General features: G+C 38.2%; 2 pseudogenes; both read left to right on the top strand.

Annotated features, from left to right (window-relative positions):
- The first annotated feature begins 1,140 nt into the window (after nucleotides 1–1,140).
- LOC101425466 (solute carrier family 38 member 6 pseudogene) lies at nucleotides 1,141–6,191 on the top strand (annotated as a pseudogene).
- A 5,664-nt stretch (nucleotides 6,192–11,855) lies between these two features.
- On the top strand, nucleotides 11,856–14,546 carry LOC101425017 (chloride intracellular channel protein 4 pseudogene; annotated as a pseudogene).
- The last annotated feature ends 9,295 nt before the right edge of the window (nucleotides 14,547–23,841 follow it).

Here is a 23,841-nt window from a genome sequence, read left to right as displayed (position 1 = left end):
GTGTCAACTTGGCCAGGTAATTGTGCCCAGTTGTTTCATCAGGCAAGCACTGGGCTAACTGTAATACAAGGGCATTTATAGACTTTTGTCACCGTTGACTTTACTGCAGTGGTAAATCATTGATAGCTGATTATAATTACATTAGTCAGGGAGATTGCCTTCAACAATGAGTGACACTTAACCCAATCAGTTGAATGCTTTAAAAGCGGAAGTGATTCCAGCATTGAGAGAGAATTTCCCAGTTTGTGTTTGGGCAGCCAACATCTTCCAGAATTCATCAAGAACCTTCATAGGACTTTCATTGGAGTCCCTGGTTACAGCCTGCCTACGGAACCTGGACTTGTGCATCCCCATGGCTGCGTGAGAGACTTATAGAATCACATACTATTGACAGATATCTCTTGTTGATTCTGTTTCCCTAGAGAACCCTGACTAATATACATACATATACCATAATTTGTTTATCAACTCACCAGCTAATGAATATTCAAGTTGTTCCCAGTTTTTGGCTGTTAGGAAAAATCTTCTGTGAACATTCCCTACAGTTTCTTATATGGCCATAGGTTTTTATTTGGGCTGGGTAAATACATAGTAGGTCATGTGGTAAATGTATATTTAACTTCATAAAATACTACCAAACTTTTTTCCAAAGTGGCTTTTCCAATTTGAATTCCCCTGCTGCAATCACATCTGTTCTTGGTGTTGTTAGTAGTTTAAATTTTAACTATTCAGCACATGTGTACTGATGTCTCCTTGTGATTTTAATTTGTATTTGTCTGATGACTAAAGATGCTAAACATCTTTCATGTACTCATATTCTCTCTGTATATCTTTGGTAAAGTGTATGTTAAAATATTTTGCCTACATTTTAATTTTTACAGCTTTATTGATACGTAATTGACATACAGCAAAGTGCATATATTCAATATTTATAGTTTGATAAATTTTGATGTGTGTAACCATCACCACAATCGAATTAACATAAATGCTACAACATGGATGAATCTTGAAAACATTATGCTAAGTGAAAGAAGCCAGACACAAAATGCCACCTGTTATGAGTCCGTTTATATGAAATGTCTAAAAAAAAAAAAAGCAAATTCATAGAGACAGAAAATAGACTATTGATTGCCAGGTCCTATGGGTGGGACAAATGCTAATGTGTATGAAGCTTCTTTTTGGAATGATGAAAATGTTCAGAAGTTAGACGGGATTGTTGCACGTCATTGTGAATACTCTAAAAACCTCTCATTTGTACATTTTAAAAGGGCACATTTAATGGTATGTGAATTCCATAGCAATAAATACCTATTTTATAGAAGAAAATAGAAACACTAGCTGTGACCCACTCATTGAATGTTCAAACAGTACTCTTAATTGCAAAGACATGGGAACTAACTAAATGTCCATTAATAGAATGAGTATAAAATTTTTCATATGTATCAGAATAAAAAAGTATATAGCATTTAAGATAATGAAGCAGAGCAATATGTATAAGCATGATTTATCTCACAATCAAGTTAAAAATGTTGTAATAGAATATATAATAGGTATAATACAGAATTAAAGTTTAAAAATATATGAAATACCATAAAATGTAATTTAGTGAAAGTAAAGGTATAAAAAAATAATGGAGATTGTAAATATAAGCTTCTAGACATAGTAATTAGTTTTGGAGGTAACTTGTAGAGTATACCTGTAGGGGAAGAAAGGGAGAAGGTTATTAAAGAGTGGTTCAATTATATTGGTAATGTTTTGTTTTTAGTTTGTGTGGTAGGTTTATTTCATATTTATTTTTAGACTATTTCAAGTTATTTTTATAAGAATATACAAAGGACAGAACAAAATGTTTGTCGGCCTGTAAGGAATAAATAAATAAGCTAAACATTTTTCACTTACATAAGAATAGTAATGTCAAATGAAGAACTGAGGACAGACCAGAACCAGTTGAGAAATGAATGTTTGGGGAGTACTGATTTATATACATAAAATCATAATCATATAACTTCTTTTAAAGAAGTTGTGGTTTCTTTTGGGAGTGCTACACCAAGCACAATTGCAAAGCATGATGACCTGGAAGTAATTTCACTAATGTATATTTCACAAAGTCAAATCAATGCCTTCTAGAGATTTTTGTATGCATGTCAAATGGTCTCAGAGGGAGGAAACTGTAAGGATGTGGGGAGTGAGGAAAAGCCATAGGAGATCTTTCTTACATGGTCTAAGGAACTCATTTAAAAGGTAATCACCCAATCAAAGGTCCCCTGAGAAACAGATTACACCACTGAAACAAGAGAGTACTTGAATGGTTTCTAGTTCATTTCAAAAACATTTATTGATATCAGACCTCTTCTAGTAACAGGGAATTATAAAGCTTTGATGCCTGTCCTCAAGGAGCCCAAGGAAATGTATTTTAACCATACCATGAAGTCTGTTTTCCGGGAAGAGAAGCTAAGGCCATTTAAGAAGTACTATCCACAAAAACTTATGAGGAAAACAGGAGGCCTGAGGGACTTGGAGAAAACCAGAACTAGAGAACATTGACTGTAAGAACTTGGTATTGTTTAAATCTACAGACATTCTTCATTTTCATTACTTTTGCTAGGTACCTTTTAGTTGCTTGTTGCAATTAGCAATAAAGTACTTAAATGAAAAGGACTACTAAGCTTGCTCAATGGGACATAAAGGAAGCATACCAGAGAATATGTATCCTATCCTTTTTTTTTTTTTTACACTTTTTTATTAAAGTTAATCAATCAAAAAGAACGTTACATTAAAAAACATAAAAAATGTAAGAGGTTCCCATATACCCCACCCCATCATTATTATAAATTGTGTTTTTTTGAAGATATATACATCACAAAAAAAATGTTACATAAAAAATATGAGAGGTTCCTGTATACCCCCCATTCCCCTACCTCACTCCTCCCACACCAACAACCTCCTCCTTCATTGTGGCACACTCATTGCACTCGGTGAACACATTTTGGAGCACTACTGCACCACATAGATAATACTTTATCCTGTAGTTCACACTCTCCCCCAGTACATTCAGTGGGTTATGACAGGATATATAAAGTCAAGCAACTGACCCTTCAATATCATTTAGGACAACTCAAAGTCCCAAAAATGCTCCCACATCATATCTCCTCTTCCCTCTCCCTTCCCTCAGCAACTACTGTGGCCACTTTCTCCATCTCAGTGCTACAATTTCTTCTATTAATAGTCACAATAGTTTTATAGTAGAATATCAGTAAGTCCACTCTAATTCATATTTTATTCCTCCATCCTGTGGACCCTGGGATGGTGATGTCCACTCCACCTCTATATCAAGAGGGGCTTAGATTCCACGTGGATGATGGATGCAATTCCTCTGCTTGCAGTTGTTGGCATTCTTGATTCCCCAGTGTGGTGGTTGGCCAACTTCACCTGTTAACTGACCTGGGTAAGTCCAATGAACTGGGGAATAGGAGTCACAACTCTGCTGAGGCTCATGACCCAGCTGGCACATAGACAGTCCAGAGATTCAAGTCTCCTGAGTATGCACCATCCCTCGTGCCAATCACAGGTTCAATAAAAGTGACAGTAGAGTCATATGTAGGAAGGTCACATCTGAGTCCAGCTCCATTACACTCAGGAGCACACATTCCAAAGTAGGGCCTTCTGACATGGCACTGAACTCCAAATCCATCTGCCATGACTATATACCCTGTGGATCTCTGTAGTCTTCAGGAGAACCAGCACCTAGGGTTGTATCTACTTTGGCTCTGTCTGGGGTCCTGCTGAGGTATGCATAAGCATGACCCCTCTGATGACCTCCCGACTCTTTTTGGAAGACTCTTAGCCATATAAACTCATTTGTCTTTGCCATTTCCCCCTTTTATTCAAGGTCAATAAGCAGTTTTTAACACTTGAGCCAACATGTAGGCTGAGATATTCTGCTGGTCTGAGCTAACCCTTTTATTCAAGGTCTCTTTCTACTTGCATCACCAGTTAGTGATTGGTAGTAATCCCTTGGTGCCAGGGAGGCTCATCCCTAGGAGTCATGTCCCATGCTGGGGGGAAGGTAATGCATTTACATGCTAAGTTTGGCTTAGAGAGTGGCCAAATTTGAGCAACATGGAGACTCTCAGGAGGTAACTCTTAGGCACCCTGCAGCTCTAGGCCTCGTTTATATTTCAGGCACACAGGTTCATAAGCATAGTCATCAGTATCAAGAGCTCATTATTGGACCATCCTTCCTTGTTGGTCTTTGCTGTTGCCCTTGGGGGATAATTTTTGTTCCATTGGGGAATGTGACAGAGCTCCCCTGGGTAGGAACTCAGCACTCCCTCAGTTGACGTTTGTAACTGTAACTGATATATGTATCCTATTCTATAGTCAGTCCTGAAGGGGAAAAGACTGTAAGAGTAGTTGGTGGCAGCATTGGGGAGGAAAGGAAAAAGATCACTAAGACCTGTTTTGGGGGCAGTTTAGAGCCAGGCTATGACAGACATACTCTACAGGAGCTTCATTTTTTCCAAATGGGATCCTATCTGTTACTTAGAATGACTTCTGGCATGCATTTTACTTAATCTCAAAAGCAGTTATTATTGATGGGAAAAGATAAGTGGGAATAATAATAGCAGTAGTAGTAGTAGCTATTTAGTAATAATAGTAATAACAGCAACAACTAACATTTTTTAGGGCATTTACTACCATCTCATATGTTCCTTTTTACCACACTATGTGCTAAGTACTGTTCTCAGTCTTTTACAGATGAGAAACTGAGGTCACTGCAACGTTAAATTGTCAAAAAAAAAAATCAACCCTTCAAAAAAGACATTTCTCACTGGAGTGCTTGGGTAGTCGCTTGCAAATTGAGCTGGCAGTCAGCAAGCAAGCAGCGTGGAGGTGCTCTGGGGAAGCACCAATACTGAGTGGGTCTGGAGCTTCACAGACAGAGTTCCCCAGGTGTTTCATTTGCTTTCTCCTGGTTTAATTTGATGAACACCATCATGAGAAGTGGCAAGCTTGCCTTAGCTTGTGTTGTGGCTAATACAGGTATCCTTGAATTTAGTTTCTTTCTGTTGACAGTTGCTCTCCTGGCTTCTTACTCAGTCCATCTCCTGTTTAGTATGTGTATTCAGACAGCTGTAACATCTTATGAAGATCTCAGAATCTTTGCATTTGTAATACCTGGAAAGTGGTGGCAGGCACCATAATAATTCAAAATATTGGAACTATGTCATCTTATCTTCTGATTATTAAAAGAGAACTTCCCGCTATTTTTGAACTTTTAACTGGAAATTGTAGTGGATCTTGATATGATAATGGACAAACACTATTGATAATCATTTGTGTTGGCATTGTGTTCCCTCTTGTACTACTTCCCAAATAGTCTTTCTAGGCAACACAAGTAATTTATCATTTTCTTTATGGTGTTCTTTGCTTTTGTGGTAATAATTAAAAAAATGGTCCATCCCTTGTCCTCTAATATTAAATTACATAGAGTAATACGTCCAGATTCCAAATGTTACAGATGATTGTAAACCATAGCTCTTACCATCACTCAAAGAGAGTGCTTATGCCATACAACCATGGCTTTTTCATTTGTTTCATTTGTTTTTCATTTGTTTCAATATTGCCTATATACTGTGAACTTCAAAGCCCTTTAGAGAAAAGGATGCAGAATATAACCAATACAGCAATTGCTTTAAGTTTTCTCATTTATTTTATATCTGCACTCTTTGGGTACCTCACTTTTTATGACAAAGTAGAATCAGAATTACTACAAGGTTATGATGTTGTCATGACTCTGTAGTTATGCACACTCTTTGCTGTGCTTTTGACAATTCCACTAATCTAGTCCCCATGATGATATTTTTCTCCAATTTTCCATTCTCATGGAGTTGCCATTCTTTGATCACTGTAGAACTCAATATTATCATTATTTTACTTGCAATATATGTTCCTGACATTAAAATGTATTTGATATAGGTGGTACTAGTACATCAACCTGTTTGATTTTTTTATTTTTAGGACTATTTTACCTTACATTTACCAGAGAGGATTTTCTCTCATAGAAAAAGCTTGGGGCTTGTATTTTGATCATCTTTTGAATTTTGGTTGGGAATTTTAGCTTAGCACTCATCATTTTTGATTGGATTAATAAAAGAAAGAACTATTTTCTTACTTGTTATGAAGAGTAATTTACATCCATATGCAAGAAGAATAATTCTGGAAGGTGCTTGGGATGAATCTTCTTTATATGGTATATTAGTCAGGATTCTCTAGGGAAACAGAATTAACAGGAGATATTGGTAAATAGTATGAGATTTTTCTAAAATTCTCTCACATGACCATGGGGATGCACAAGTCCAAACAAATTCTGTAGGCAGGCTGCAAGCCAGCGGTCTGATATAGGTCCTTGATGACGCTGGCTGTCCGAAGTTGAACTGGAAATTCTCTCTGAATGCTGCAATCCTTTCCCCTTTTAAGGCCATCAACTGATTGGATTAAATGTCATTCATTTCTGACAGCAATCTCCTTGGTTGATTGTAGATGTAAGCAGCCATCTATGCAGCGAACTCACTGATGATTAAAGTCCATAAATGTCCTTGTATTACAATTATCCCAGTGCTTGCTTGACCAAACAACTGGACACAATTACCTGGTCAAGTTGACACATTAGCCTAACCACTAAAAATGGGTTAACATTTTTATAAAAATTGTTAACAGAACAAAATGGCAGGAGCTAGGGAAAAGGGTGCAAAGCAGTTTTAATTAAAGCAAGAAACAACCTCAAAATGTTCTTCAATATATTGGGGTAGTCTTAGAAAATAAAAAAGATACTCTCAGTGTCTCGAGAGTAAATGAAAAAGTTCAGGTGCTAAATAGTACTGATTAACAACTGCTTGACTTTCTGAACTTGAGACCTTCTGGTTAATGGAAGAGTAAATGCAGACATTTTAAATAGGTATTCTGAAGTTGAACTGATGCAACAAGTGTCTTGTAGATTCTATAGAAATAAAAATAGGTTTTCTCAATCATCCTACAAAGTCGATGCCATTTCCTGCTTTTTACTAATTTTGTTCTCACCTTCATAAAAAAATGGACTTGAGATAATTAAAAAAAAAAACTCATTTATAGAGGATACCTTTTGCTGTCGTCATTTGACAGAGCTACTATGTCAAATACAACACATTCATCCATGGACAAATCCCAAAAGCCTTAAATCATTTCAATAACTACTCTAAAAGTCCACAGTCTCATCAAAATCATTATGGGCATGTTCTATGCTGGGAAAAATTTCTCTCATATTGTGGACCAATAAAACCTAGAAAACAAGTTATCAGTTTCCAAAATACAGTGGTGGGACAAGCATAGGACAGATATTCTCATTCCAAAAGAGAGAAATCGGAAGAAGTCTCAGGTCTGAAGTAAGTCCGAAACTCAACAGGGCAAACTCCGTTAGATTCCAACATTTGAGAGTCACCAGAGGATCAATGCTTTGTCATCCAGGACTACTGGAACAGTAGCCCCACTCTTTCCATGCACTTGAGCAGCAGCAGTAGTCTCCCCAACACCACTAGAGCATAGGCTATGCCCTCTCCAACTACCTGGCTGGCCATCAAGGTTTCCCTGTGCACTGGGTCATGTCCCACCCTCTCTGAGCATTAGGGTGGTGGCCACACTCTACTGGAACATTGGGGTGGAAGGAGCACCTCCCCAAATGCCATGGCTCAAGAACATCTTCTCCAAGCATTGGGGCAGAAAGTTTGTCCTCTCTAAGTAAAGCACAAGAGTGGGCCCACCCCTTCCAAATGGGGGTCAGCCCTCCCTTTCTAAAACCCATGGAGGAAGACCCACCCTATGAAAGCCCATGGTAATGGTCCCTCTTTCTTGGTCTGAGGAAAGATCTTATGCGCAGATGTTTACTTCCATGGATCTGCCCTTGAGGTCCTTCTTCATTTAATTTGCCCTGTCTCTGTCCTTTTCAGTCTAGGTTGGCCGTGTTTCTGTATATACCTAATCTCCTCAGCAAACAACTGTTCATCCATATCCTTGCATGGAGCCCTGCTAGGGGGAGCTTACCGCCCAGGAACTCTGGTAGAGCTACTTCTGGACCCAGTCTCAGAGCACACCGTGTGGGCAGGCTGAGAATTCTCCATATCATCACATTCCTGGTTCCTTTGCACTTAATGGTTCAATCTTCAATCTCTCTCCTTCCTCTCTCATTTTACTATAAGCAGCAAAGAAAAATCAGGCTGTGCCTTCCACATTTTCCTTGGAAATATCCTTAGCTAAATATCCAAGTTCTGCCTTCCATCTGAAATCAGAATATGATTTCACCAGGTGCTCTGCCACTTTATAACAAGGATTGTTTTTCTTCCTGGTCTGGTAAACATTTCCTTCTAAGGCTTCATTGGAAGTACCTTTAATGTCCATGTTTTTTCCAATTGGTTCTTCTTTTTATTTCCTAAGACCTTCTAATTTTCATTCATTTCAAGCATGTCCACAAGTGCTCATTGAAGCACTTTTATGATGGCTGCTTCAAAATTCTTGTCAGATAATTCTAACATCTTGTCATTTTAGTGCTGACATCTGTTTTGATTGTCTTTTTGTATGCAAGTTGAGATATTCCTAATCCTTGGCATGATAAGTGATTTTCAATTGAAACCTGGGAATTTTGGATATTATGCTATAAGGCTGCATCTTATTTAAATCTTTCATTTAGCAGGACTCCTCTGACACTACTTCAGCAGTGGAAAAGTGGGGGTAGAAGTCCAGGTTTTCCACCTGACCTCCATTGACACTGGCAGGAGAGGGTGTCCTTATTACTTTGTGCAGGGCTGGGTGTTCCGATTCCCCATTGGCCTCCTCTGATACCATCCTGGCTGGATGTGGCAGGGATGCTTTAATACTGCCCTCAGTGCTCCTTCCACTGATACCACAGAGAATTGCGCTTGTTATTGATGGTCTGTAATGAAAGTCTGACTAGTCATAGTCTTTCTCTGACACTGTCCCACAGAGAAGGGTGTGGATACTTCATTACTGTGAGGGGGAAATCCAAGCTCCCCACATCGTGTCCAGGATACCATGAAGCAGGGGGTGGAGGGGTCGGGGACTACTTGTTAGTGCTTGTAGGGTGAAATCTCCAAACTTGGCCTTCTTTACATCATCCTGACTTTTTGTTATGGTCTGGTAGGGGTTGAAGTGTAAGTTCCCTGTTTTTCCTTTGTTGGCATGGTTGGGGTGGAACCAGTTTTATCTGTGGTGTTTGGCTACAGTAGAATGGTTATTTTCTAAAAGTTTTCTGGGTTGTGAGGTTTCTTCCTTGGTCCTTTGACTAGAGAAAACAGACTTTTCTTGGGGCTTTTTTCAGTCTGGATCATTGGATTTTTCTGTTTGTTAGCTTCTCTAGTGCACAGTTTGGGATATATGAGAATAACAGAAAGCCCAGGTAACTCTGCCTGATTGGTTTGCCTTCTTCTATCTACCTTTCAGAGCTTTATGTCTTTCTTTTTTTTTAAAGACATTTTGATGATTTGGGTCCTCTTTCCCTTCAAATAAATTTGGTAATTGACTTTTCCATATCTGAAAAGTAGGAGGTTGGAATTTTGATTGGGATTTTTGATTCTGTAAATCAGTTGGGGTGAATTGACATTTTAATAATACTTAGTCTTCCAATCCATGAACAAGGAATGTCCTTCCATTTATTTAGGCATTCTTTAATTTCTTTTAGCAATGTTTTGTAGTCTTCAGAGTACAGGTCCTTTACACCCTTGATTAAATATATACCTAGATAATTGATTCTTTTAGTTGCTGTTGAAAATGGGATTTATTTCCTGATTTGCTCCTCTGGTTGTTTATTACAAGTGTATAGAAATACCGTTGAGATTTGCATGTTGGTCTTGTATCCTGCCACTTTGCTGAACTTGTTTATTAGCTGTAGTACGTTCATTGTAAATGTTTCAAGGTTTTCTAAATACAGGATCATGTCATCTGCAAATAGGGAAAGTTATACTTCTTCCTTTCCGATTTGGATTTCTTTTATTTCTTTTTCTTGCCCGATTGTTCTACCTAGAACTTCTAGTACAATGTTTTATAACAGTGTGACTGACTGTGGGTATCCTTTACTTGTTTCTGATGTAAGAGGAAAAGCTTTCATCCTTTCATCCTTGAGAGTGATGCTGGATGAGAGTTTTTCACATATGCTCTATATCACATGCAGGAAGTTTCCTTCTTTTCCTATCTTTCAAAGTGTTTTCATCAAAAAAGGATGCTGTATATTGTCATATGCCTTTTTTGCATCAATCAAGATGATCATGTGATTTTTCTCCTTCAATTTGTTCATGGGTCATAGTATATTAACTGATTTTCTTGTGTTGAACCATTTCATACCTAGGATAAAACTCACATGGTCATTGTGTGTAATTCTTTTAATATGTTGTTGGATTCTATTGCTGCTATTGGATTTGATTTGTAAGTATTTTGTTGAGGATTTTTGCATATATATTCATTAGAGATTGGCCTGTAATGTTCTTCTCTGGGGGGTATCTTTATGTTGCTTTGGTATTAGAGTAATGTTGGCTTCATAGAATGAGTTAAGTAGTATTCCTTCCTCTTCAATTTTTTGGAAGAGTTTGAGCAGGGCTGCTATTAATTTTTCTTGAAATGATTGGTAGAATTCACTTGGAAAGGCATCTGGTCCTGGGTTTTTCTTTGCTGGGAAGTTTTGGAAGGCAATTCAGTCTCTTTACTTGTGATTCATTTGTTGATGTCCTCCATTTCTTCTAGGGTCAGCATAGGTTGTTCATATATTTCTAGGAATTTGTCCATTTCATCTACATTGTGTAGTTTGTTGGTGTGCAGTTGTTCATAGTTTCCTCTGATGATCTCTCTTATTTCTGTGGGTTAGTGGTAAAGTTCCACATTTCATTACTGATTTTATTTGCATCTTTTTTTCTTTTACAGTTTAGCTAATGATTTGTTCATTTTGTTGCTCTGTGTAAAGAACCAATTTTTTGGTTTTGTTGTTTTTCCTCTATTTTATTTTTTGTCTCAATTTCATTTATTTCTACTCTGATCTTTGCTATTTCTTTCCTTCTGCTTGCTTTGTGATTAGTTTGCTGTTCTTTTTCTAGTTCCTCTAGGTGTTCGGTTAGGGCTTTGATTTTTTAGTTCTTTTTTTTTTTTTTTTTTAAAGATTTATTTATTTATTTCTCTCACCTTCCCCTCCTCCCTGGGTGTCTGTTCTCTGTGTCTATTTGCTGCGTCTTCTTTGTCCGCTTCTGTTGTTGTCAGCGGCACAGGAATCTGTGTTTCTTTTCATTGCATCATCTTGCTTTGTCAGCTCTCTGTGTGCGGTGCCATTCCTGGGCAGGCTGCACTTTCTTTCGTGCTGGGTGGCTCTCCTTATGGGACCCACTCCTTGCATGTGGGGCTCCCCACTCCTTGCGTGCATTAGCACGCTCCACATGGGTCAAGGAGGCTCAGGGTTTGAATTGTGGACCTCCCATGTGGTAGATGGATGCCCTAACCACTGGGCCAAGTCCGCCGCCCTTTCTTCATTTGAATGTAAGCTATTAGGGCTATAAATTTCCCTCTCAGCACTGCCTTTGCTGCATCCCATACGTTTTTATATGATGTGCTCTTATTTTAATTTGTCTCGAGATATTTACTGAAATTCTCTTGCATTTTTTTCTTTGACCCACTGCTTGTTTGAGTGTTTTGTTTAACCTCCATGTATTTGTGAATTTGCAGATCTCTACCTGTTAGTGATTTCCAATTTCATTCCATTATGATCACAAGAAGTGCTTCATATAATTTCAATCTTTAAAAAATTTTTGACACTTGTTTCGTGACCCAATATGTGGTTTATCCTGGAGAATGATCCTTGTGCACTAGAGAAGAATGTATATCCTGCTGTTTTGGGGTATAATGCTCTGTATATGTCTTTTGGTCTAGTTCATTTATCATATTATTCAAGGTCTCTGCTTTCTTATTGATCTTATGTCTAGAAGTTCTCTCCATTGATGAAAGTGGTTTATTGATGACTCCAAATGTTATTGTCGAGATGTCTGTTTCTCCCTTCTGTTTTGCCAATGTTTGCCTTGTATTTTTGAGCACCTAGCTAGGTGCATAGATATTTTTGATTGTTATTTCCTCTTAAACAATTGCCCTTTTTGTTAATGTCCTTCTTTATCTCTTATAAAAAGTTTTGCGTTTAAAATCTATTTTGTCCAATATTAATGTAGCTGCCCCAACCCTTTTTTTAGCTACTGTTTTCTAGAATATCTGATTACAATCTTTTACTTTCAGCCTATTTGTATCCTTGCATCTAAGCTGAGTCTCTTGTAAACAGTATATTGATGGCTCATATTTTTTTAATCCATTCTACCAAACTTTTTCTTTTGATTGGGGAATTCAGTCCCTTAATATTCAACATTATTTTTTATTTTAATATTTTATTAATGACTTTATTTCAAGTTCACAAAAATAAGAGAACAGAAAAAGGCAGTTCAACAAGTTATGGAAACATTACACTTAAAATTTTCTTTTTCTGCTACTTTTATGTCATCTGATTTCAACTGCTAAACTCTGTTATTTCTCTAGTGGTTCATAAAGATACCCAGATGAACACACACTAGGTAAATGTCATAGTCAACATCCTTATTGAAAAAAATAAAGAAGAGTAAAAAAGCTTAATCGTTTTCATATATCACAAAACCAAATCTCATGTTCTTTTTTACCTTTAGAAACAATATAGTACCAACTCTGCTTTTGCTAAAAAAATTACAGTGCTATAAACTATAGTCCATAAATTACATTAATTATATTTTCCCATTCTTAACACTCTGTAGTAGAGAATATTCCTTTATTTATATTATTATCACAATCCTCATCTACTTCTGCACTCATTATTATACATTCCTAATATTATCCTCCAGCTGTCCTCCAACTAGCATTACTCTTCTTAGACTATGCTCATTTCAGCTACAATCCCTTCCATAAATCCATAAATCAACATGCTTTTTACATTCATTATGATGTGTTACCATCAAGTCCAACCATTACCACATATTTACATTTGACCTTATTAAACATACATCCAGCATCTTCTCCACCTTCTCATCCTACATTCCATCTCCCACCAACCCACACTTCGTAGTACAACTCCAATAAGTCTACTCATTGTATTTAGTTCATATCAGTGAGACCATATACTATTCATACTTTTGTGTCTGGCTTATTTCACTCAGCATAATATCCTCAAGTTTCCTCCATGTTGTCATGTGCTTCCCCAACTAATTTCTTCTCACAGCTGAGTAATTGTTCATCATATGAATATACCACATCTTGCTTATCCACTCATTGGTTAAGCACTTAGGTTGTTTCCATCAACATTTAATATTACTGTAAAGGCATTTTATCCTTTGGCTTTCATATTTCTTATCATACTTTTGTCTGTCTTTTTACCCTTTAAGTTACCATACTAATAATCTTTAGTTCTACACTTTCTTCCAAAGCACTCCCTTTAGTATTTCTTGTAGTGGTGGTGTCTGAGTGATGAACTCTCACAGTTTTTGTTTATCTGTGAATACTTTAAACTCACCCTCGTTTTTGAAGGACAGTTTCACCAGATACAGGATTCTTAGCTGGATTGTACGTGGGGCATGGTGCAGAGTTGAAGGCACTGTGAGCTTGACACCAGGATTCTTGAGAAAGTGCAGCATGGCAGGAGCCAGCAGCTAGAGCATCCCCAGAATAGCAGCTGCCTCTGTCCTTGGAGCCAAGCCAAGGCTATCATTGTATTATCAATGCCACTGAATGGGCTGAAGGTGGAGGACAAAGAGCCCATCATCAAACTCTTCATTAAGGCTGGCAATGATGGTGAAAGCATAGAAAACTGCCCCCTTTTCCAAGACTCTTCATGATTTTTGGATGAAAGGAGTTGTGTTTAGTGTCATGACTGTTGACCTGTAAAGGAAGCCTGTAGACCTATAGAACTTGGCTTCAGGGGCTCACCTGCCATTTATACCTTTCAACGGTGAAGTCAAGATGGACATAAATAAGATTGAGGAATATCTTAAAGAGTATCTTATGCTCTCCCAAATATTTAAAGCTTTCACCAAAACACCTGAAATAAAATACTGCTGGATGGACATCTTTGCCAAATTCTTATATATAAAGAATTCAAGCCTAGAGGCTAATTAAGCACTGAAGAAGGGTCTTTTGAAATCACTTCAGAAACTGTATGAATATCTGAATTCTCCCATCCCTGATGAAATTGATGAGAATAGTATGGAGGACATTAAATTTTCTACACTTAAATTTCTGGATAGCAATGAAATGAAGTTAGCTGACAAGTAACCTGCTGCCCAAACTGCATATTGTCAAGGTGGTGACCAAAAAGTATTGCAACTTTGATATCCCTCAAGAAATGACTAGCATCTGGAAATATTTAATGCTTATAGTAGGGATGAGTTCAGCAATATTGTACCAGTGATAAGGAGGTTGAAATAGTGTATAGTGATGTAGCCAAAAGACTCACCAAGTAAAATGGCGCTTATGATAGAGGTCTTCACATCTTCCCCTAACAGAATATGCTTTTCCTAACAGACTGCTCCTCTTCCTTATGAAGTAGAAATTTTGTTTTGCATAAACATGCAATTATTCAACATTAGGATAAAGGATGGACAAGGTACGGTAGCTATTTTAAAATATATACTCCTAAGCAATATTTAAAAATTCTCTTACCCTGCCTACTTCCCATACCCATATTCCTCTCTTCTCTAATCTGGAGACATTCCAGCACAAACTTTTCAAGTTAGAGTTAGTTTGCCATCTCTCTGGAGCTCTCACCATACACCAGGGGTTCTTAACCTCTTTTGTTCCATAGATCCCTTTGCCACTCAGGTGAAAACCATCACCTCCTAACCAAGTTCACACTATTCTGTGTAGTATTTAATAACTATATCACACCCGTTTTTTAAAAAGTTTCAATTCAGGCTCACTTGTTAAGAACCCCTGCCATACATTGTGTATAGATGTCAGAACTTTTGAGGTGCAATGTTAAACTGTTAAAATGGTAGCTATGATTTTGTCAATCTGCCTCAAAATGTTGCATAATGCATGGTGCAAGTAATATTTATGTGTTTTTTGAATTTTATAATATTTAGTGAAAGTATATGAAAGGATTTCTACTGTATATGAAATATTCTGTTTCAATTTAGTCTATCCTTAATATGTGCTAAAGAATATAACCATTGGAGAAGGGAACCTTTTATGAAAAGTCACTGCAGATTTTGAAACTATTTTGCTTTGTAGACAGATTTTAATTTTTGTCTAAAATTTTTATTTTTATTTTTGTCTTTTTATTTTTATCCTTTATACCCATGGTAACATCTGATCCTATATAGAAGCTAAAAGTTTAGAAGAAGGGGATGGTATCTTCAAGATCTTCCTCAAGCATTTTATCTTTATGAGAGAAACCAATGGTTATCTGATAATATCTAAATCTGTTGCTATGTGTAATTTGCCCAGTGCCATTCATTTGGAACCTTATTGTTTTTTGCCATTTTGTTTTTATTTTAAAAAGCTCCTTTTTTGCATATAGATAGACCTTCATTGTTTGTAGGTTTTTTAAAGCAACACTACATAAATTAATATTTAGTTTATATAGCTGTAGCAGTATGATGATTAGTAATGTCCAAATTAACACTTGCAGAAATTAACCTAAGGAATGTGAGGTGGATTTGTCAAAATATTAAGTAAAATTTTGTTTCTAAAGCAAAAAACAAACAAACAAAAACCCAAAACAACAAAAAACCACTTAGACTGGCAATTTTTCTCTTTTGTATCTTAAATATATCATACCACTGCCTTCTCACCTCCATTCTGATGAGAAATCTGCACTAAGTTTTATTAGACATCCCTTGTATGTGATGGTGCGTTTTCCTCTTGCTGTTTTCAGAATTCTCTTTTTATATTCATTTATCTGTTGGGTATTTTCATAGTTTCAATTACAAATGACAACTGAGGGAATGCTGAGTTCCTAGCCAGGGGAGCTCTGTCACATTCTCCAATGGAATAGCAACAATCCCCCAAGTGCAAGGGCAAAGACCAACAAAGAAGGATGGTTCAATGATGAGCCCTTAATACTGATGACTATGTTTATGAGCCTGTGTGCCTGAAATTTCAACTAAGCCTAGAACTGCAGGGTGCCTAAGAGTTACCTCCTGGGAGCCTCCGTGTTGCTTAAATGTGGCCACTCTCCAAGCCAAACTCGGCATGTAAATTCATTACCTTCCCCCAGTGTGACACATGACTCTGGGGATGAGCCTCTCTGGCACCAAGGGATTACTACCAATCACTCTCTGGTGATTCAACTAGAAAAAGACCTTGAATAAAACAGGGAAATGGTAAAGACAAATGAGTTTATATGGCTAAGAGTTTTTAAAAAATAGTCAGGAGGTCATCAGAGGGGCTTATGCACGCCTCAGCAGGATCCCAGAGACTGCCAAAGTAGATGCAACTCCAGGTACTGGTGCTCCTGAGGGCTAAGGAGACACACAGGTTCTACAGTCATAGCAGATGGCTCTGGAGTTCAGTGCCTTGTCTGTGAGCCCTACTTTGTAATTTATGTTCCTGAGTGTGATGGAGTTGGACTCAGATGTGACCTTTCCACCCATGCCTCTTCTGTCACTTTTACTGAACCTGTGGTTGGTGCTGGAGTTGGTGTATACTCAGGAGACTTGAATCTCTGGATTGTCCATGTGCCAGCTGGGCCCTGAGCCTCAGCAGAGTTGCAACACCGGCTCTTCAGTTCATTGGACTTATCTAGGTCAGCTCACAAGGAGGTGAAGATGGTCAGCCACCACACCAGGGAACCAAGAGTGCCTACAACTCCAACCAGGAAAATCACATCCATCAACCATGTGGGAGCTAAGCCCCTTCTTGATATAGAGTGAAGTGGACAGCACCATTCTGGGGTCCATAGGATGGAGGAATAAAATATGGATTAGAATGAACTTACTGGTATTCTACTACAGAACTATTGTGACTAGTAATGGGAGAAACTGTAGCATTGATGTGGAGAAAATGGCCACAGTAGTTCCTGAGGGCAGGGAGAAGGAAGAAGAAATGTGATGTGGGGCATTTTTGAGACTTGGAGTTATCCTAAATGATATTGCAGGGACAGATGTTGGACATTATATATCCTGCCATAACCCACTGAATGGACTGGGGAGAGTGTAAACTACAGTGTAAATCATAATCCATGCAGTGCAGCAGTGCTCCAAAATGTATTCACCAAATGCAATAAAGGTGCCACAATGATGAAAGAGGTAATTAATGTGGGAGGAGTGGGGTGGGTGGAGTAGAAACCTCTTATATTTTTTAATGTAACATTTTTTGTGATCTATATATCTTCAAAAAAGCAATAAAATTTTTTAAAGAAAAGAATTCTCTTTTTATCTTTGGCATTTGACATTCCTAATACTACGTGACTCATCATAGGTCTGTTTGGATTTCTTCTGTTAGGAGAAACTTGCCCTTTTTCCATATGAATCATTATGTCTTTCATAACAGTTGGGAAATTTTTGGCCATTATTTCCTTAAATATTCTTTCTGCCTGTTTTCCATTTACTTCTCCTTCTGGGCCACACATGACGTGTATGCTTGCACACTTATTGATGTTATTCAATTCCCTGAGTCCCTGTTCATTTTTTAAAATTGATCTTTTCTCTGTCCTTTTGTCTTTTCAAGTTCAGATGCCCTGTCATCTAATTCACTGATCCTTTCTTCTGCCAGCTTAAATCTATTTTTGTAGGCCTCGAACACATTTTTAATTCCCATAAGGTCTTTTATTTTTCTTTGCATATTATCAAATACTTCTTTATGCTCATCCAGTGTTGTCTTACTATCCTTTATCACTTCAGCCATATTTTACTTCTTCTCCTTGAATTGATTTAGATTTGTTTGAACATCATTGATTGGTTCCTGTGTCTCATTTGGGTTTTTATTTGTTCCTTTGACTGGGCCATATCTTCATGTTTCTTTGTATGGCTTGCAATTTTTTACTTATATCTAGGAATATGATTACATTGGTGAGTTTACTCTGATGGTCAAATTTTCTCTTTTGCCTACGGCTTTATTATTGATTATCTTTCTTTTATGGCTTTATTGGTTCAACTTATTCAAGATCTTAAAAATCTCCCAAGTTTAAATTATCAATACAGAGCCAGGAACCCACTAATGGGGTGCAGACCTGATCCACAGATCCTTGGGACAGGAACAGCAAAGAAGCCAAAAAGACTGTTCTTCTCCCTTCACTTTTTTGGCTGCTAGCAGATTGCCCTCCTTGACAAACCTTTCCCCAAACTCCTAAGATGGAGGGAGTGTATCTCTTTCAACTTCTACCAGATGATATTGAGACAATGGGAACTTTTTATGCCTGCTAGAGCTGTGATTTAAAGCCAGGCCCTGTTGTCCAAACTCACCAAATAGAAGCCATACTTGGCCCCCTTCCACACTCTCCCTCTTCCCAGGGAGGAAAATGTCTGTTCCCCTCTCAGTCAATGGCAGTCAGCCACACATTATACCCAGGTTGTTTGCCTCTAGGGTAGGGAATAGGCCCTGTTCCCTCCTGCTATGGTGATTAACTCACTTGTTTTTAGATCAGCTCCTTTGTTTCCCCATACTCCTCCCTCTTGAACGATGTGTGGCACTCCCCTAGTCTACAGACCCCCAGAACAATTGTTTTGGACAGCTTTTGCCTTTCTTCTAGCTGTTTTTTGTAAAAGAGAGATGAGCCCTGTCAATCCCTTCTCTGTCACCATCTTCGCCAACTCCCATGGGATTGTTTTAAGGATTAAATGAGTTCATTTTTGTGATGTTCTTTAAACTGCCTAACATATGTTAAGTTCCATATGCATATTTGTTAAATAAAATAAATGATAAAGTAAATGATATAGATTTGATAGGATATCTTGGTTTCTTTAAGCAATTATTGTGAAGACCAGAAACATGAAAAATTATTTTGTCACATCTCAGATACAATAAAAATTATATCTGTGTGGAGGATTGTGGGAAGATGGTGGAGTAGGGAGCTCCAGGGCTCAGTCCTTCCACTAAAACGACTATTAAACATGAAGGAACTGTCCGAATCAACTATTTTGAAACTCTGGAGGCCACAACAATACTGTACAGCACCCAGAGAAGAGGAGGAGGAAGAGACTGCTAAATTATAGTAAAGAACAGTAAATTGCTGTCTGTGAATTGTGACTACCATCTCCTGTCCCTCCACTCCTGTGACAGGTTGCCCTGGGATCTAGCCCCTGGCTAGATGCTGGTGACTGAAATGAACATAAAATTCCTCTTCCTCACAAGCAGGGGTGGGCATGGCTATCATTGATCAGGGCTTTTGGTTAGTGAATTTTGATCAATGGGGTCCTGACTTTGAGGGTAGCCATTATTTCAGTCTGCCCCATGCATGGATAACAACAGCCGTAGTTTCAACTTCCCCAGACAGGTGGAGAGGTAAAGATGCTACACTTCCTCAGGGCTGCAGGGGACAGTTAGCTGAAGGGCTACATTATCTGGACAGACCAGAAAACCTCAGCTTTGTGAAACCTTCAGAGAAGGTCTTGAAACCCTTCCTTATACCTTCCAAAAGCACTTTGGAGTCAGTCCATGCCCCCTTTGTGTGTCCCTGGCTCTGATTTGGTTGGGAAAAACTAACTTGGAAAAGTTACATTTTGCACTTCTCCCAGAATTTGACCACCAGGCAATAGCAGCTTGAGGTAACAAAAGGAGTGCAAAAACTATAGAGGTAGACAGTCTGGGACAAAGGTTTACTGGCTTCAAACACCCAGAAGAAGGAGGTCTGTCTGCTGGGAAACAGAGGGGCCAACTCCTGTAAACAAGGAAACTATGAAACAAGTAACAAGTGAAAGCCCAGGACAAGACAGAGATCTAGAAAGATAGGAAAATCCCTGCACACTGCATTCACCTTGGGCAGATAGAAGGGCTGATGCTCAACAAAAATTCTTTCTTGACACCAGCTGGTTACAAAACCAAGAAACAGACATATCAGAGAATAAATTCCAGACTTAATATTTTAAATATTAAAATGCAATGAAAGAGTACATGACACAAAAAGAAAGGAAATGATGGCCCATCAAAAGGAAGAGGATAAAAATCCAGAATACTTCAATGAAGATGACAAGAATATGAAAACACTGAAAAAAGTCTTTAAGAAAATGATCTTAAAAATGCTCAAGGAGATGAAGGAAAATAGAGGATATCAGGAAAACAATGAATGAGTCTTAGTAAAGTGATATTTTAAAAAGGAACCAAACAAAACTACTGGAGTTGAAGACCACAATAACTGAAATGAAAAAATGCGTAGTAGGGTTTCAAGAACAGATTGGAGCTGGCAGAAGAAAGTAGTCTATGAACTTGAAGACAGATCACTTGAAATGAGTCAGACTGAGGAGCAGAAAGAAAAATGAAATATTAAAAGCAAAAATAGCCTAAGACACCTCTGGGATACCAAAAAAGTACACCAATATATACATTATGGGAGGCCCAGAAGGAAAGGAAAGAGAGAAGGGGGCAAAAGAAATATTAAAAATAATAGCAGAAAACTCCCCAAATTAGCAAAAGACATAACTATGCACATCCAGAAGCCAAGAGAACACCTGATAGGATATACATGAAGAAAAATACACACTGTCATATATTGATTACGCTATTAAATGCAAAGTTAAAGTTCAGAAAGTTGCAAGAGAAAAACCACATGTTATATAAAGTGGAGTTTCAGTTAGAGCACTGAGTTCTCAACAGAAACCATGGGGGCAAGAAGGCAGTGTGTTGAAGTACTTAAAGTGCTGAAAGAAAACAACTGCCAGTGAAGAATTTTATATCAGGTGAGATTTTCTTCTAAACAAGAGGGAGAGATGAAGACATTGTCAGATAATGAAAACTGAGGGAGTTCGTCACCATTAGACCTGCCCTACAAGCAGTGCTAAAGGGAGTTCTTCAGACAGAAAGGAAAGAACATTGGACAGTGCTTAAAAGCAGCATAAAGTAATAAAGATTAGCAGTAAAGGTAACCCTTTGGTTAATGACAGTATTGTAATGTATTGTTTGGTATGTAACTCCACTTCTTTCTATAGGTGCTAAAATGCAAATGCATAAAAAGTACTAATAAATATATATGTTTTGCACATACAAAAGCACAAACATATAAGAGGTAACAAGTACAAATAAAATGTTAGGAAGAGAGAGGGTTGTAAGCAAAGTATATGTGCACACTACTGAAATTAAGTTGTTATCAGACTTAATTTAGGATGTTAGATTTTTACCCTAGAGTAACCACAAAGAAAGTAGATAGAAATTATATCCATTTGAAAATGAGAATACACTCAATAAGGTTAAAAAAAAATCAAATAAATATAAAAGTAGGTATTACTGGAAGGGAGGGACAAAAAAGGTATAAGAATGATAAAGTCTAAATAGAAAAATGGCAGAAGAAAGTCAGGTATTATCAGTAGTGACTTTACATATAAATGGATTAAACTCTCTTGTGAAAAAGCAGAGATTGCCAGCATAAATAAAAAGAATGACTCAACTATATACTGTCTGTAAGAGGACTCACCTTAAATTCAAAGATTCAAATAAGTTGAGTATAAAAAGATGGATAGAAATATACCATGCAGGGAAACGGACTTTGGCCCAGTGGTTAGGGCATCCGTCTACCACACGGGAGGTCCGCGGTTCAAGCCCCGGCCCTCCTTGACCCGTGTGGAGCTGGCCCATGTGCAGTGCTGATGCGCGCAAGGAGTGCCACGCCACACAGGGGTGTCCCCCGCGTAGGGGAGCCCCACGCACAAGGAGTGCACCCATAAGGAGAGCCGCCCAGCGCGAAGGAGGGAGCAGCCTGCCGAGGAATGGCACTGCCCACACTTCCCTTGCCGCCGACGACAACAGAAGCGGACAAAGAAACAAGACACAGCAAAAAGACACAGAAAACAGACAACTGGGGGAGGGGAGGGGAATAAAATAAAATAAAAATAAAATCTTTAAAAAAAAAAAAAAGAAATATACCATGCAAGTAGTAAACAAAAGAGAACTGGGTGGATATCCTAATATCAGATATCACCTATCATCTTTTTCTGTTGGTATAATGAAGTACACATATTTAACCGACTGCATTTTTTTTTAATCCCCCCATGCGACTTTTTGCCTACTGTCTGCTCTCTGTGTCCATTCACTGTGTGTTCTTCTGTGTCTGTATTTATTTTATTTATTTCCTCTTCACTCCTTGCGACTTGCTTGCTGTCTGCTCTCTGTGTCTGTCACTGTGCTCTTCTGCATTTTTTGCTTGTCTCCCTTTTCATTGCATCACCTTGCTGAGTTGACTATCTGCAGTGCTTGCGGGCTGGGAAACTCACCATGGTGTGTGGGCGAGCCTGCCTTCACAAGGAGACCCTGGGACACAAACCCAGGACCTCCCATATGGTCGATGGGAGCCCAACTGATTGAGCCACAGCTGCTTCCCTGTGGGTTTCTTTTTGATGGCTCTCTTTTGTGGTGCCTTGTTCCATTGTGTATTTAGTAATTTTTACTGTGTGCTGCTCATTTTTCCTTGGAAAATTATCAGGGATCTTTCAGAATTAGTATGGAAGCTTGCTCTATCAGCATTCACAGACTGTTTGCTGCAATCTGGCATTAGAGTCTTACCAGTTGGGAACTAGTCTGTGTTTATTTCTTTTTATTTTACATTTTCCTTTTTCTGGTCCCATTCAGGTGATGTGAATTTGGGCTACTGCTCTATTTGATTGCCTGGTAGTGGTTCCACCTTCTTGTGGGTTTTTGTTTTCCCCTGCTTTTCTTATTGCCAAGGCAACTTTTCTTTCAGCTCCCAAAGGCCAGATTCTGGATGACCTTTACATTGAGGGAGTAACCTTTTGTATTTCCAGTTTTATGAGAGTAAAGTTTCCTGTTAAACTCTTAGGTGGTGTATCAGTTTGATATGGTTATGAATTCCAAAAATAGATATTGGATTATGTTTGTAATCTGGCTGTACCTGTGTGTGACTAAGTTATGATTAGGGTTTTGATTGGGCCATGTCATTAGGGCATTGGGTCCCTGCTCCTTGGTGGGTGGGGACTCACAGAAAAAAGTCATGGCAAAGGACAGAGTAGAGGATTTTTAATGTTGGAGTTTTGATGTTGAGGTTTGATGCTAAGTCACAAGCTGGAACCCTGGGAAGTAAGCATACAGAGGAAAGAGAAGCAAACCCCAGGAAGAGAGGAACACTGAACCCAGGAAGAAGCGCAAGCCTTGAGAAGAGAGGAACCCTAAACCCAGAGAGAAGCAAGACCTGGGAAAAGAGGAACCTAGGAAGCCTGAACCCTGGCAGATGTCGGCAGCCATCTGGCTCCAACATGTGGAAATAGACTTTGGTGAGGGAAGTAACTTATGCTTTATGGCCTAGTATCTGTAAGCTCTTACCCCAAATAAATACCTTTATAAAAGCCAAAAGATTTCTGGTGTTTTGCAACAGCACCCCTTTGGCTGACTAATATGGGTGGTGTTTGTCTTTGTTTTCTATCCCTCATTCCAAATGAGACCTAAATCTAAAGCTTTGGTCAGAATGATTGATGAAATATCCTCAGGCCAACAGCAGAGTCAACATTCCACTTAACCATCTCTGGATTTTCTCTTTCACTGAGATTTTGGATTGATAATTCCTTGCTATTCTTATCAAATCCTGGAAGCTTTTAAGAAGATGTTTTTAATTTTACCTGGCATTTTAAATTCAGTGTTGGTGTTGGGCCAAATACT

This window comes from Dasypus novemcinctus, chromosome 18 (genome assembly GCF_030445035.2).
Source record: "Dasypus novemcinctus isolate mDasNov1 chromosome 18, mDasNov1.1.hap2, whole genome shotgun sequence".
Lineage (NCBI taxonomy): Eukaryota > Metazoa > Chordata > Mammalia > Cingulata > Dasypodidae > Dasypus > Dasypus novemcinctus.
This window is presented reverse-complemented; position numbering and strand designations above follow the sequence as displayed.